Raw genomic sequence first — 14,400 nt, 5'->3', positions numbered from 1 at the left:
ATGAGAATACCACTTTGCTCCGAATATTGTTTGATGATTAAAGAAAATCATATAAAGCACTTAGTAAAATAATTTTAACCATTACTGTGACTATTAATGATCTTTAAAACAATGTTGTGAGGTAGACCAGTACTGTCATCACCATCTCCACTTTGAAGTGAGAAACCAGAAACTTCAAGAAGTTAAATGCTTTGTCTAACCATTACACAGCTAGTCAGCATCAGAACAAGGACTCAAAGCTTAGGTCTCTGTAATAAAAGTATTTTAGTGTTTTATTATGACACAAAAAAATCTAATTAGAATACTTCCTTCCTATTTACTATGTGGAAAGGTCCACCGTTGAAAAGCTTCAGAAGAGTTTGCTTTAAATGTGCCTATCAGCATGCTGAAAAACGGTATGCAGTCAGCACTGTTAAGAAGTTCTGCTATACTATGACATTTCAATTATGCATCCAGTTTGCTCCCAGGCTGCAGGTAAGATTTCAAAGCCACTCATTAACTTTATTATAAATCAGTTGAAGGCACTATCTTTTTCTGTAGCAGCCTGGATGGCACTGAAAGGAGGGAACAATACATGGAAAAGAAGTAATGTATACAGGTGTGGCTAACAAAGTCAGCACTGGGTACCATACTCCTTGAAGACTGTGCTCTTATCCTCCCACCCCAATGCCCCACCCATCACCAGCTACCTACATTCTCTTCAGAGAACTAAGACTGAGCGCAGGGCCAAGAGCACTGCCCAGAAAGGACTGTTTCTTGATGCAGGAAGGACCATAGTCATTGGATTTCAGGTCGCTTTGTGGTAGCCACATTAAAAAAATATATATAGGTGTATGTATGTGTGTGTGTATATATATATTTTGAGACAGAGTCTCACTCTGTTGCCCAGGCTAGAGTGCCATGGCGTCAGCCCAGCTCACAGCAACCTCAAACTCCTGGGCTCAAGCAATCCTTCTGCCTCAACCTCCAGAGTAGCTGGGATTATAGGCATGCGCCACCATGCCCGGCTAATTTTTTCTATATAGATTTTTAGTTGTCCAGCTAATTTCTTTCTATTTTTAGTAGAGACGGGGTCTCGCTCTTGCTCAGGCTGGACTCGAACTCCTGACCTCAAGCGATCCTCCCACCTCGGCCTCCCAGAGTGCTAGGATTACAGGCATGAGCCACTGCGCCCGGCCTAAAATATATTTTAACACAACTTTTAAGACATATAATTATATTCACGTTCAAAATTATAATAAAGATGAACCTAATTATTTGTTTATCTGTATTTTCAATGACTAAGACAATGTTGCTAAGTCTGGTTGAGAAAACTCCTTCATCTGGCTATATGCTAAACTTAGCTCCCTATAAATTACTTATCTAACTGGAAACAAATTAAGAGAGCAATCGTATCACCCAGACAGTAAGTCAAAGCAGGAGTCTTTTCTAAATTCAAGTCTAAAAAAGGATAATGCGAAATACCTCTGGAGAACCACATAGATGGGAAATCTCAGATAAGCACGGTGACCTTCTCCTAAAAGGTTAAATTAACTGGAGAAAACTTAAAAAGTAGTTCTTCAAAACAAAATTGCATTCTTGCAGTCTGGCTAAGACTGAAGGGGAATAAAATACACTGCTTTTATTTCCATCAAGATCAAGGTAGAGTTACTTTACATTTTATGATGGGGATGGTGTAGTAACTACACGGCACACATGAAATCCCTTTCAAACTTATACCAAGGAAAATCAACTCTGAAACGCAGAGGGAAGAATATCTCTTCTCAAACTTTCTGATGAGAGTTATAATTCACAGGACACACAGAAAACAAAAGGAACTGTCCATCCTTGCAACTATGTACTAAGAGCAAAGTTTACATAATAGATATTTCATGCAGCTTCCCAAAATAGATCTGTGTGAGCACACATCTGTGTGTATTTGCAAGTACAAGAAAAGACTGCCAATGGCTCCACCATGTATTAGCTCTGTGGAGAAAGTCACTTTACCTCTTTATGCCTTTGTTTCTTTATATGCAAGGGGGCAGCACATTTACCCTGTTGTGACGATTAAATGAGATGATAAATGAAGAGTTTAGAACACTGCCTAGAACACAGGGAGCCTCCCATTTTAGCGAATGGTATTACTACTGCTGCTTTTTTTACTCTAAAAGTGAATTTGTAAACAGGAGTTTGCTTGCTGAGTATGTAACTGTAGGGGGAAAAAGGCAAATCAACTTAAGGACATATCATCCAGGCAAAGGAAAACATCTATGCATGTTTCTGACCCACTTATATGGCAGATTTTTCTTTACCTCCTGGGTAATTGTAAACAATTCCTACAAAAACTAAAGAACTGTACTTATTATGGGCTGTGCATTACTGTAAGCACTTTATAGGTTTTGCCTCATTTAATCTTTACACAACCCTACTACCCATTTTACAAATGAAGATTGTGTGTAAAAGGGCCACACGGCGAGGGTCACACCGCAAGTGAGTGTTGAAGCCAGGTTATAAATCTGAGTTTCTGGTTCCGGAGCCCTCCTCTGACCACTATGCTATGGCTCTTACTAATCCCCTCTCTTTGCATAACTTTCCTCACAAAGGTTATAACTGGTCAGATTACAGTTTTCATAATCACATGTACAAACTATTTCCTAATAGGAGACGTTTCACTTTCTAAGTGAGATTCACCCTTCCCATCCATTGCTAAATTCTGAGAGTTCCTGTGGAATCCTAGGTAGTTATTTCAACATATTTCAGTGTTCACTTTCCTTAGGGGTAGGAATGATAGCATCATATAAATGACAAGAGTAGAGTATTTAAATCAACATGGGAGCAAGTCATCTTCAATCCCATTTCATCTGGGGCTTCTCTGAACCCTGTACTCTAGCTCTTATGAACGACTCTGATGTGCTTTTCAAAATCTCCAAACTCTATCTGCCTGCAATGCCCTCATTCCCCGTGTTCGCCCATATCCACCTGGTGGGCCCCAGCTGCCCCTGCACAGTCCTCAGTTAACCCCCGGACGTAAACATATGTCAGCAGGTCTCTCACTACTACCATTCTGTGAGCAACGCTAAGATTAGGCCAAGTCTTATTCACAATCAAATAACCAAGACAAGTGAATCCTGATACAGAATTCTCCTTTACAAGTGAATCTCTGGTAAGGAAATTGGCAAGGCTAATAGTATATCTAGTTCCACAACTATGTGCACACTACCATTACCATAATATACAAATGCTATTACATTAAACACAATTATATAAATGGCTAATACCACATATTTCATTGATTCTAAGATTTTATTTTACTTTAATATCTTTGAAATTAGGATCCATCTTACAAGCAACGAAAAGAAAATACTAAGTCATTTAAAGTAAGGTGAATCAATCAATGATGTCTTAGATTTGATGAAAAATAATATTTTCATTAAAACACATACAATCAAATTTTTAAGGAAAATAATGCCAAATAATACTTGACCCTTCCATTTGCTCACATAATATAGTTAGAAGTGAGTCAACTATGTTCAGATCAAGGGGTGGTTGGACTCAACTACTCACTCAGTAAGACTGTCCTCATGAACATAATACCACAATGGTGCTCTGGCCATATCACACGATTTTATTTCATTATATTTGACTGTTAATGGCTAATTATTACTTGTATCCACAGGATGAGACCAAAACTCCTTGACGTGACATTGAAGGCTTCTGCAGCCTGACCCTTCTCAGCAACTCTACTTTCCTGCAGTTGCCCCCATCTCAGCCAAATGGATCCACTCTTTGCTCCTTGATCACACATGAACATTTCTGATTCAGTGCGTGTTCCATTTTGTTCCTTTTGTCTTGCAAAAATTCCTCCCATTTCCTTTTTTCTTCACATCTTGCTTATGTATTGCCTTTATTTGTGGTATAGTTTGAGTCTTATTTCCTCCTTTGTGGACTACTCAGATGACAAATGACATTCCTTCCTGTAAATTCCTATGTATTTTTTGTCCATAATGTTCACCCAGCATTTAAATATATGCTACTCCAACCAGATACAAAAATTTCAAACCATATTTTTAAACTTCTTTTATAGAACTCTCAAGAAAGCCCACAAGGAAACACTCAAAATATGTTGTTTCATTATTAATATCTCTCCTCACAAAACAAATATGCAAAACATATAATTTCAAAATGAACAAAACAAAATGGAACTTCTCAGATAAAAAAAGAACAGTAATGTAAATAACGTTTTGTAGTGTTTCTTATCCCCACGTATGGTTCATTTTTCACAATAATATCAGAATGCTGCTGCACTAGTCAATGGGTGTTCCTTATGTAAAAATGTACTTCTTTTTACCTATGTGTTTTGAGTATCAATATAAATTGACTTCTTTTCTGATTATCCACACATTTAATAAGTACTCAATAATGTTAACATTTCATTTAGCTAACACTGAAGATACTTTTATGAAGTACAATCTATCCTATTCTTTTGAAAAATATAGCTTAGGTAGCCTTGCTCTGAAGAAAAAACTAAAAGACATTTAAAGTAATCCATATTTCTTTTTCTATACCAGAATGAACTTTTCACTTAATATCAGTACTGATGACTTTTGTGGGGTGTGTCACTAAACAGACATGCTTTCTTATTTCTATCAGGGTGTTAATTTTTTTCAGGGGGGGAATAAGAAAAAGGATAATGATGGGTAAAGAAATTTGGAAATACATCCAACTAAACTGAACACATTAGAAGATTTTAGTCATAAAATGGTTCATAATATACAGTGGAAAGGGAGAAGGAAAGGAAAGTTGTCACATGTGTCTATATTTTCTTTAGCTAAGCAATTTGAAATTTCACTTCTCTTTTTTTTGACACTTTCATGTTGACTTCCCATCTTAAAATTTTACATTAACTTCAAGAAAAAGCACAATGGTATGAATATAGTAAGCTTTATTAGAATCATTCTGCATTCTTTCCCATATTTAGGGTGGAATTCTAACACTAAATGAAGTTCTTAAGTAAATGACTTTCCCCCCTTAATTTTGTGTACATTATATACAAATTATATGTTATATATTAATATGCAATATATGGCAAACTTTAAAAATACAAAGTAGACAAAACAGCTTAGGAATAGAAGCTTCATGATGGTTATAATGTCTCTCTTCAATTAGTTGTCTTTAAATAGACTTCTATATATATTTTGTGGGGAAAATCTAGAACAAATACCATTACCAGATTTTTATACAATAGTCTAATATATCACTTCTTGGCCTTTTGGCTAAGATCAAGTATAGTACAATAGTATAATATGAAAACATTTATATAATAAAAGGATTTGTACCAAACTGTTAACAATGTTTTATCTGGCTGGTGAAACTGATTCTTTTTCTGTCCTTGTCTTCACCTGTTTTCTATCTTTGATACCTTTTCTTCAATAAACACATAGCTATGTATTTTTTAATTAAAAATTATGCATAATACTAATAACAGACATGCCACAGATCAAACTGCTGCCTAAGTAACCGTAACAAATGAAAACAAGCAGAGAAAATTAATTTAGCTACTCAAAGGGTATCTCTTCCAAATAAAATAGTTTTAAATTACTTTTAAATTTAGGTAAATATTATCCCTAAGGTAGAATGATTTTGACATTTAATTGTTTTCACAAATGACATTAATTTCAACAATAAATAGGATGCCTCATATATTCATATTTTAAATTACCATTTTATAAAATGAACAAAAGTATGCTTTTAAGAAAACAAATAAGTATAAAATCCTTTTTTTTTTTTTTTTTTTTTTTTGAGACAGAGTCTTGCTCTATTGCCCAGACTAGAGTGCCATGGCATCAGCCTAGCTCACAACAACTTCAAACTGCTGGGCTCAAATGACCCTCCTGCCTCAGCCTCGGAGTAGCTGGGACTACAAGTGTGTGCCACCACGCCCAGCTGATTTTTTTCTATTTTTAGTTGCCCGGCTAGTTTTTTTTCTATATTTTAGTAGAGATGGGGTCTTGCTGTTGCTCAGGCTGGTCTGGAACTCCTGACCGCAAGTGATCCTCCCACCTCGGCCTCCCAGAGTGCTAGGATTACAGGTGTGAGCCACCAAGCCAGCAGAAAATGCTAATTCAATCCTTTACATTCTCAATCACTGGAAACCTGGGGTGTAACTTCTGTTTGACCTCCTCCCTTCCCCCACCAACCCAGCCAGGGGCCCCATGACTATAGAATCCTTCTAAATCTTTATTGACAAGGAACTCAAAGCAATCTTCTTTTTCACTATTATTAAAGGCACTATAAGCTGGGTGCAGTGGATGATGCCTGTAACTCCAGCAATTTGGCAGGCTGAGGTGGGATGATGGCTTGAAGCCAGGAGTTCGAGACCAGCCTGGACAACACAGTGAGAGCCCATCTCTACAAAAAATTAGCCAGGGCATGGTGGTATGTGCCTGTAGTCCCAGCTACTCAAGAGGCTGAGGCAGGAGGATCACTTGAGCTTACGGTGTAGTGAGTTATGATGACACCACTGCACTCTAGCTCAGGCAACAGAGCAAGGCCCTATTCTCCCCACCCCCCGAAGAAAAAGAAAAAAAGAAAAACGAAAAAAAGGTACTATGTTTAATAGTCCTTCTCAGTTTTATAATACCCATAAAAACTATATGTCACAATACTTCTACTTAACTCCAAATATTTCTTAATGACAGAGAAAAAAATAAAAAAAAATTCCACTTATATTACAATATTTCAAAGACTACAAATGTCCAATTTACTCATTATTTTTTTTCTAGGAAAAGAGAGATTATCAAAAGATTAAAACTCTCACAGCTTTTTTACAGTCATGTTTCAATGTGTTCCTTTATCATGAAAAGTATAACGTTCTGTTCTGGTACTTTTAGTAAAATAAGTGAAATGTCAGCCTACTGAAAATACCCCACAAGAAGGTGCCCCCATTGTAATCTGTATTGGTAAGATCTCTAATATAGGGTAGTAAGAAAATAAAGTATATGTCATAAGAGATAGGGCATAAATTCCTGAAAAATCAACTTTTACTAGTAAACTAAGCAGAATTTTAAATTCTACCTTTTTCGGCCGGGCGCGGTGGCTCACGCCTGTAATCCTAGCACTCTGGGAGGCCGAGGCGGGTGGATCGCTCAAGGTCAGGAGTTCGAGACCAGCCTGAGCAAGAGCGAGACCCCAGTCTCTACTAAAAATAGAAAGAAATTATATGGACAACTAAAAGTATATATATAGAAAAATTAGCCAGGCATAGTGGCACATGCCTGTAGTCCCAGCTACTCGGGAGGCTGAGGCAGGAGGATTGCTTGAGCCCAGGAGTTTGAGGTTGCTGTGAGCTAGGCTGACGCCACGGCACTCACTCTAGCCTGGGCAACAAAGTGAGACTCTGTCTCAAAAAAAAAAATAAAATAAAATAAATTCTACCTTTTTCTACACATCTAAATTAGAAATGAGATTATACATTAATCATATTTACACAGACACATCTATGCATGAAATAAGTACATATATATAGATTATATATATAGAGAGGGAAGGGGTGTATATTTCATTTAATAATCAAACTATGTCAATATTATAAACCAATAATGTATTTCCCTAGAGTTTGTTGAAGAAGAATATGACCTTAATAATGCTAAGGGAATTTTTCAGGCTGTCATTCTATTAACAAATGTGAGCCTGATCCATGCCTGAGAAGTCTCTGAAAACAGCATTTATGATGAGGAGGATCTGGTGTATTGATACAGAATGAAGAGATCTGAAGCATGTGGGGAATATTTATATAGTGACTTGAGAGTACAAAAGAAACAAAGGTGGGGATGACTAATAAACTATACAGATATGACACATATCATAGACTGTGTAATTAAATAAGATTAATTACTATATATCAGACACGTATGTGAAAGAGAAAGAGAGAATGCAATATACCTACATACAAGGTTTATGTTAGAGGTTCAATTAATAAGAAATGTCAGAGAGTGACAACTGATTAGTTCTTCATGGCATGGATGTTTCTGTACCAACAAGAAAGACAGTGGCAGGACAAAGAGTTTGAGAGAACTACCTGTCTGATGCGATGTGTTGCTTTCGTGAGTGTGCCCTGTTATATCTTGCTTTTGTGTGCTTTAGAGTAGCAAAGATATAGTTATATTCTCTTAAATATTACTGTACTAGCTTCTTAAACTATGTTCCAAAAATTAGCCACTATTCTATTTAGTCCATTCTGTATAACACCTAAGACGATACTAATGGCATTGGCATTTTAATACTGTAAATGGAAATAATCGCAAGCATGTGTCATGGCTCCAAAAAGATCTTAGAACAAGGACATTAACAGAGACCTTGAGAACACATTTACAAACTTTCATTTAAATCACACACACATGTATGTGTACATTTATATATACATACTTACATGATTATATCTCTATTTTTATTTTTAAAATCTTCTTCTTCTTTTTTTTTTTTTTTTTTTTGAGACAGAGGTGCTCTCTTGCCCAGGGTAGAGTGCCGTGGTGTCAGCCTAGCTCACAACAACCTCAAACTCCTGTGCTCATGCAATCCTTCTGCCTCAGCCTCCCGAGTAGCTGGGACTACAGGCATGTGCCACCATGCCCGGCTAATTTTTTCTGTATATATTTTTAGTTGTCCAGATAATTTCTTTCTATTTTTTAGTAGAGACGGGGGTCTCGCTCTTGCTCAGGCTGGTCTCGAACTCCTGACCTTGAGCGATCCTCCTGCCTCGACCTCCCAGAGTGCTAAGATTACAGGCTATTTTTAAAATCTTTAAAAAGCAAAGCTCATAACCAAACCATAATCCAAAATAGAAAATGATAGGTTATTTAATCTAAATAGAAAAGGCTTTCAAAAGTTTATAAAGATTGCCACAGACATGACAGTAACAAGTTATTCTTTTTTTTAACCAGGCATACAAGAAAAGCACTAAAAAAGTATTTCATCAAGCATTTAGATTAACTATAAAAATAATTTTTACATGATTATTGTTAAGCACAGGAAAATAAAGAAAACTGAAGCTTCACTCTGGAGGAATTGTTAACAGATTACCTGAATAAAATATTTAAGAATGTGGTCAAGCCTAAAATCAAAGAGGTGGAGTAAAGAAATGTAAGGTAGGCCGGGCGCGGTGGCTCACGCCTGTAATCCTAGCACTCTGGGAGGCCGAGGCGGGTGGATCGCTCAAGGTCAGGAGTTCGAGACCAGCCTGAAGAAGAGCGAGACCCCGTCTCTACTAAAAATAGAAAAAAATTATATGGACAACTAAAAATATATATAGAAAAATTAGCTGGGCATAGTGGCGCATGCCTGTAGTCCCAGCTACTCGGGAGGCTGAGGCAGCAGGATCGCTTAAGCCAAGGAGTCTGAGGTTGCTGTGAGCTAGGCTGACGCCACGGCACTCACTCTAGCCTGGGCAACAAAGTGAGACTCTATCTCAAAAAAAAGAAAAAAAAAAAAAAAGAAATGTAAGGTTATATTTAAGGGAAATTATACCTATAATATCAACTCGATAGAGCATTTATTTTGGCACAAATTAAATATTAGTATTTAAAATATAAAATATGACATCTAAATGGAGAAAGAAACTATGATTAGTGATCTTCCTATTGTTAAATAGTTAAAGGAGAAAAAATAATTGAGCTTTTAATGATACAGTTTGAGCGTTCTCTTCTTTTCCTAAAGTTGATCATTCTCTTTTTCACTAATCTAAATTGATTTTATTTTCAGGTAGTTTTTAAAATGGATCATTACTAAACAATATTTAAAAGCAAGAATATGAAGTATACTTCTTTTGACTAAAAGCAATGATCTTACTTTAATATGTCCTACTATGGTATTGAAGAAAGCTCTATCTTATACATATAAGCAGTGTATGCTATGCCTTAGCAAGTTTCTAAATACATTTCTTCACTTCTAACAGGGGTAAAAAGATCTATTTTGTTGCCAGGGTTTCCTGGCCCAAATCCAAGGCAAGATGACCTTGTCCTTGAATAAAACAATAGGATATTGCTTCCTCTCAGGCCTCTCTGTTAGCAAGCCCAGTGGAAAACCTCCCCAAGAGATAAGTTTATTTCATCTCAGGAAATGCATCTGTGATAATAGACAAAATAAACACCAGATAATGAAGAGATAGAGTCTTACCCCAAAAGAGGCATAACCGGGCATCTATAATTAGTCCTGTTTTTTTTTTTTTTTTTTCCCCAGCATTGCTAAGGAAAATGCATCACTCAAATTATACTAAAGAGACACTCTCCCCAATGTTTACAGACAAGGTCAGACTGTCATGGTAGGATAAAAGAACGTTTTTAAAAATTGAGTTTTCTTAAAGCTGTTCTAGGTAAGAGGTAGGAGGGGGAAGTGAAGGAGGAGGCTATACTTCTTTGCTAGATCTTCAAATTATAGTCATTAATTTGTCAGGTATCCTAATATCCTCTACTCCATCCTCTACTCCATCACTCCAGTATTGATCTCCTTCTCTCTAACACAATCCACTCCAATAGTGACGACTTCACTGTTTTTCTTCATAACCCTCTGTATCCTCATATTCTTCTACATCTTCCTGCCTTGGGCCCTCACATGTTATTCTTCCAGCCTAGAAATGCATTCTCTATACTGTACTCTTAACAACTGATAAACAGTTTTAAACTCCAACCATATCCTTAACCCATGGCACACAGAAGGAAGAGAATTCACCCAAGATATGATCTGTCATCTAACAGTAAACACCAAACCAATTTATAAGCGCCAATTAGAAGAATCAATAAAATTACACATTACATATTAAGTGCTACTGAATCCCTATTCAGAGATAGCAGAGATAAATATGAGATAGGGAACAAGTCAAAGTCAAACCAAGAGCCCTGCAAGCTGAGAAATAGGAAAAGAAAATGAACCTGATGGTTTATAATCAGACCAGCTTGTCCTAAATAAAAAAATACATAAAAAAAGCATAGTTCTCGTATGTTTATAAGGGAAAGAATGTAGATTATAGAGGACCTTAAGTAAACAGTAAACAACAATTAGACAATATCATTAAGTTACATTACATCTTTCTTGGTTAAGGGGCTTAAGAAATGATGAAAATGAAAGTTATGGCTATAAATGAGTCATGACCAGTACAGACTTAAGAGAGGTGACCATGAATTGAAGCTGGGCTCCATGACACATCCAGGGTGCACCAGGGCAGACACGGGGGAGATGAAACAGCAAAGCTCAGTGCTTCTGGTGGGACACAGTGGTCATGGTCTGGCAGTCACAGGTTAAAAAGAGAATAGACAGAGGAAGTTGAAGCATGAAGTTTATGCTTTTTTTTTTTTTTTTTTTGAGACAGAGTCTCACTCTGTTGCCCAGGCTAGAGTGAGTGCCGTGGTGTCAGCCTAGCTCACAGCAACCTCAAACTCCTGAGCTCAAAGGATCCTCCTGTCTCAGCCTCCCGAGTAGCTGGGACTACAGGCATGTGCCACCATACCCGGCTAATTTTTTCTATATATATTTTTAGCTGTCTATATAATTTCTTTCTATTTTTAGTAGAGATGGGGTCTCGCTCTTGCTCAGGCTGGTCTCGAACTCCTGAGCTCAAACGATCTGCCCACCTCGGCCTCCCAGAGTGCTAGGATTATAGGCATGAGCCACCGCGCCCAGCCTGTTTTTGTTTTTTTGAGATGAGGTCTTGCTCTGTTGCCCAGGCTAGAGTGCTGTGGCATCATCACAGCTCACTGCAACCTAGGTTCAAATGATACTCCCGCCTTGGCCCCCCACAAAGCGCTGAGATTACAGGTATGAGCCACTGTGCCCCACCAACCTTTAAGGAGTTGAGCAGCAAAAAGGAAAATGTGTATGATGGTAGGGCCGAACACAGAAAAGTAGAAGGAGGGAACTGGACTAAATGGCATCTATTCCCGATCATCCCAACTCAAGTCTCAAGGTAATTTAAAAAGGACAGATGCATTATTGACTGAGCCAAGCAATGGGAAGTTTTGTAAAATAATTTGATCGTAATACCATTGCTCTTTTATATTAATAGTACTTGGAATGTCACACATCCCAGGAAAAAGAGTAAAGGGGGCAAAAAGCAAGCACTTTTTCTCAAGTTGTGTATTCCACTAGCTAATACCAGCTCTCATAATTACATAGTTACACACCTAATGTTGACTAAATTTGATCACAAATTTAGTACAAGTTTGTGGGTAAAGTGATGGCTATGAAATCAGACAAATGTAGGTCCCAGTGATGGCTCTACCATTTACTAGTATATGCCCTTGAAAAGAACTTTTTTAAAAATTCAGTTCCATATCTCTAAAAAGCTGACAATATATCTTTCCTGAGAGGTTGGTTCTAAGAATTAAGTCAGATAATATATAATATAGTATCTGTCACACACTAAATGCTCAGTAAATTTTACCTATTGCAATTTGTTCTCTACATTTAGGGAATAAAGATCCAGGTACTTTCTTATGTATACCACTATTTTTATTATTTAATTATGATTTGAGGTGTGGTTTATTATAAGTACAGCACAGTTCATAAATCAATTTCTATAAAAATGTAAAAATAGAAAACAGGTTATCACTTTAAAAACATCAAATTCATTTACTCTAAAAATTTACAAAGTTTCTAAGTTGTTCTATATAGCAGACTTTCCAAAGGCATCTGCGCTGGGCAAAATGGGGAGAGAGGGATTCCATGGTAACAACAAAACAAAATAGTTGGTAAATTGAGTAATGAGACTTTTAATACTATCCCAACATTTTCCCCAACTTATCAAGCCTACAAAACTTTTTTCATCTAACATCTATTAACAGTCTTTACAACTGATGGTCCATAGTAGTCTTTTGAAAAATGCAATTTCATAATACATTTCTGAAATGTTAATAGTCTCCTCCTATTTTCAAAAAAAAAGTATTTTTATATTTTTATGTTCACAAAAATCAAAAGATTCCTCTGAAGACTAAATAAAAAAGCCTACATGACTATAAAAATACAGCCCAGTGCTGGGTGCATTTTTGGTGACACACAGGTATTCATTTTAGTGTTATGTTATCAACTGACCATACAGAATAGGGATGGGAAGGAGGTATGATATATAAAATTTAAGGGGCAAAATGACACTTCATTAATCCAACAATTCAATTAAGTGAGAAATCCAACAGTTTTTATTGTACATCTATTATGTGTCAGCAACTGACATATGCCCTAAGATAAAAAATGAATAAAGACTAAAAGCCCATGACAAAAATATTGGGGGGGGGGGGCGGAGAATAAAAGATCTGAAAGATTCTCACAAAGTGAGACAACTGAGTTTACTTCTTGCACCCAACTGTAGCTTTAAAAAAAAATGGCCTCCGCAAAGTAGTATTTTTGTTTTTTCTGTAGTCAAAGACGCAAAAATAGAAATATTTGTGAATTTAGTAAATTTTACTCATTTGAAATTAGCACTGACACTATACTCATAAAGCCTCATAGGTTGAAATAAGTTCTCACTTATTTTTGCCCAACAACTGTTTTACTGAATCACCTGTTATGTGCGAGTCAGAGTAATTTATTCTCTTATTCAACTCCTTGTACATAATCATCAACTTAAAGGTCTGATTATTAAACAGCGAAGTCTAGATAACCAAAGGATTAGTCAACAAGTATAAGGCTGTGATATCATAAGCTTCCAACTCTGCTGCATATGATATTCTGAGATGGCAAATTCTGGTATTTTAATTTCTAACAAAGTATTATGAGAAATACCACTTGTGTTTTCTATAAATTGCTCGATCCTAAGTTATTTTATGGCGTTACTGCTGTCATAGTATTACACTAAATTTTAGTAAAATATAAAGCACTTGTCAAGAAACAGATACGCTTACGGAATAGATACCCAGCACTCTATTTATGTACCATTTGGTGTTATCTGTCCCAACTGGTCTTGTTTGCACAAATCTAGTAATATATTTTCCTCTCCCTACCAGTAAATAGTTTCAATAGTTTTCCTTGTTCATTAAATTTATATTATTATTAATTTAAAAATCCCCTCCCCCTCCATTATAAGAAAAGGATATATGAAAAAGGTAAATAAAGGGTCTGTGGTTTAAATTTTGTTTGTAAGGTTCCTCAAGTACATTTTAACTAGTAACTCTTATTTTACCTGGAAAAAATCATGACTAAAGGAGTTTAATTTCAAGGGCCCTGTTCATAAAAAACTACAATGGAACTTCTCTATAACAACCTTTCCTATTAGTGAAATTAAATATGAGGTTGGTCTTCTTTTGGATCTGATCCAAAGACATTTAATTCGTGAAGCGCCACAAGGACCTCATTATGAGGGGGCTGGGCTCCCAACACAGCTATTGCCTTAAAACATCCTCTTTCGTTCATAAGGTGAGGTAACGCCTTAATATTCATTTC

General features: G+C 36.4%; 1 protein-coding gene and 1 pseudogene across 10 annotated transcripts in view; one reads left to right on the top strand and one right to left on the bottom strand.

Annotated features, from left to right (window-relative positions):
* The window catches only part of RAPGEF2 (Rap guanine nucleotide exchange factor 2), a 240,526-nt gene that overhangs the window by 71,983 nt on the left and 154,143 nt on the right, over positions 1–14,400 (bottom strand). The window lies entirely within an intron of this gene.
* LOC138399277 (U2 spliceosomal RNA) lies at positions 5,233–5,381 on the top strand (annotated as a pseudogene).

This window comes from Eulemur rufifrons, chromosome 18 (assembly GCF_041146395.1).
Source record: "Eulemur rufifrons isolate Redbay chromosome 18, OSU_ERuf_1, whole genome shotgun sequence".
In the NCBI taxonomy this organism is placed as follows: domain Eukaryota; kingdom Metazoa; phylum Chordata; class Mammalia; order Primates; family Lemuridae; genus Eulemur; species Eulemur rufifrons.
Note: the sequence above shows the minus strand (reverse complement) of the source record. Positions and strands in the feature narration are given on the sequence as shown.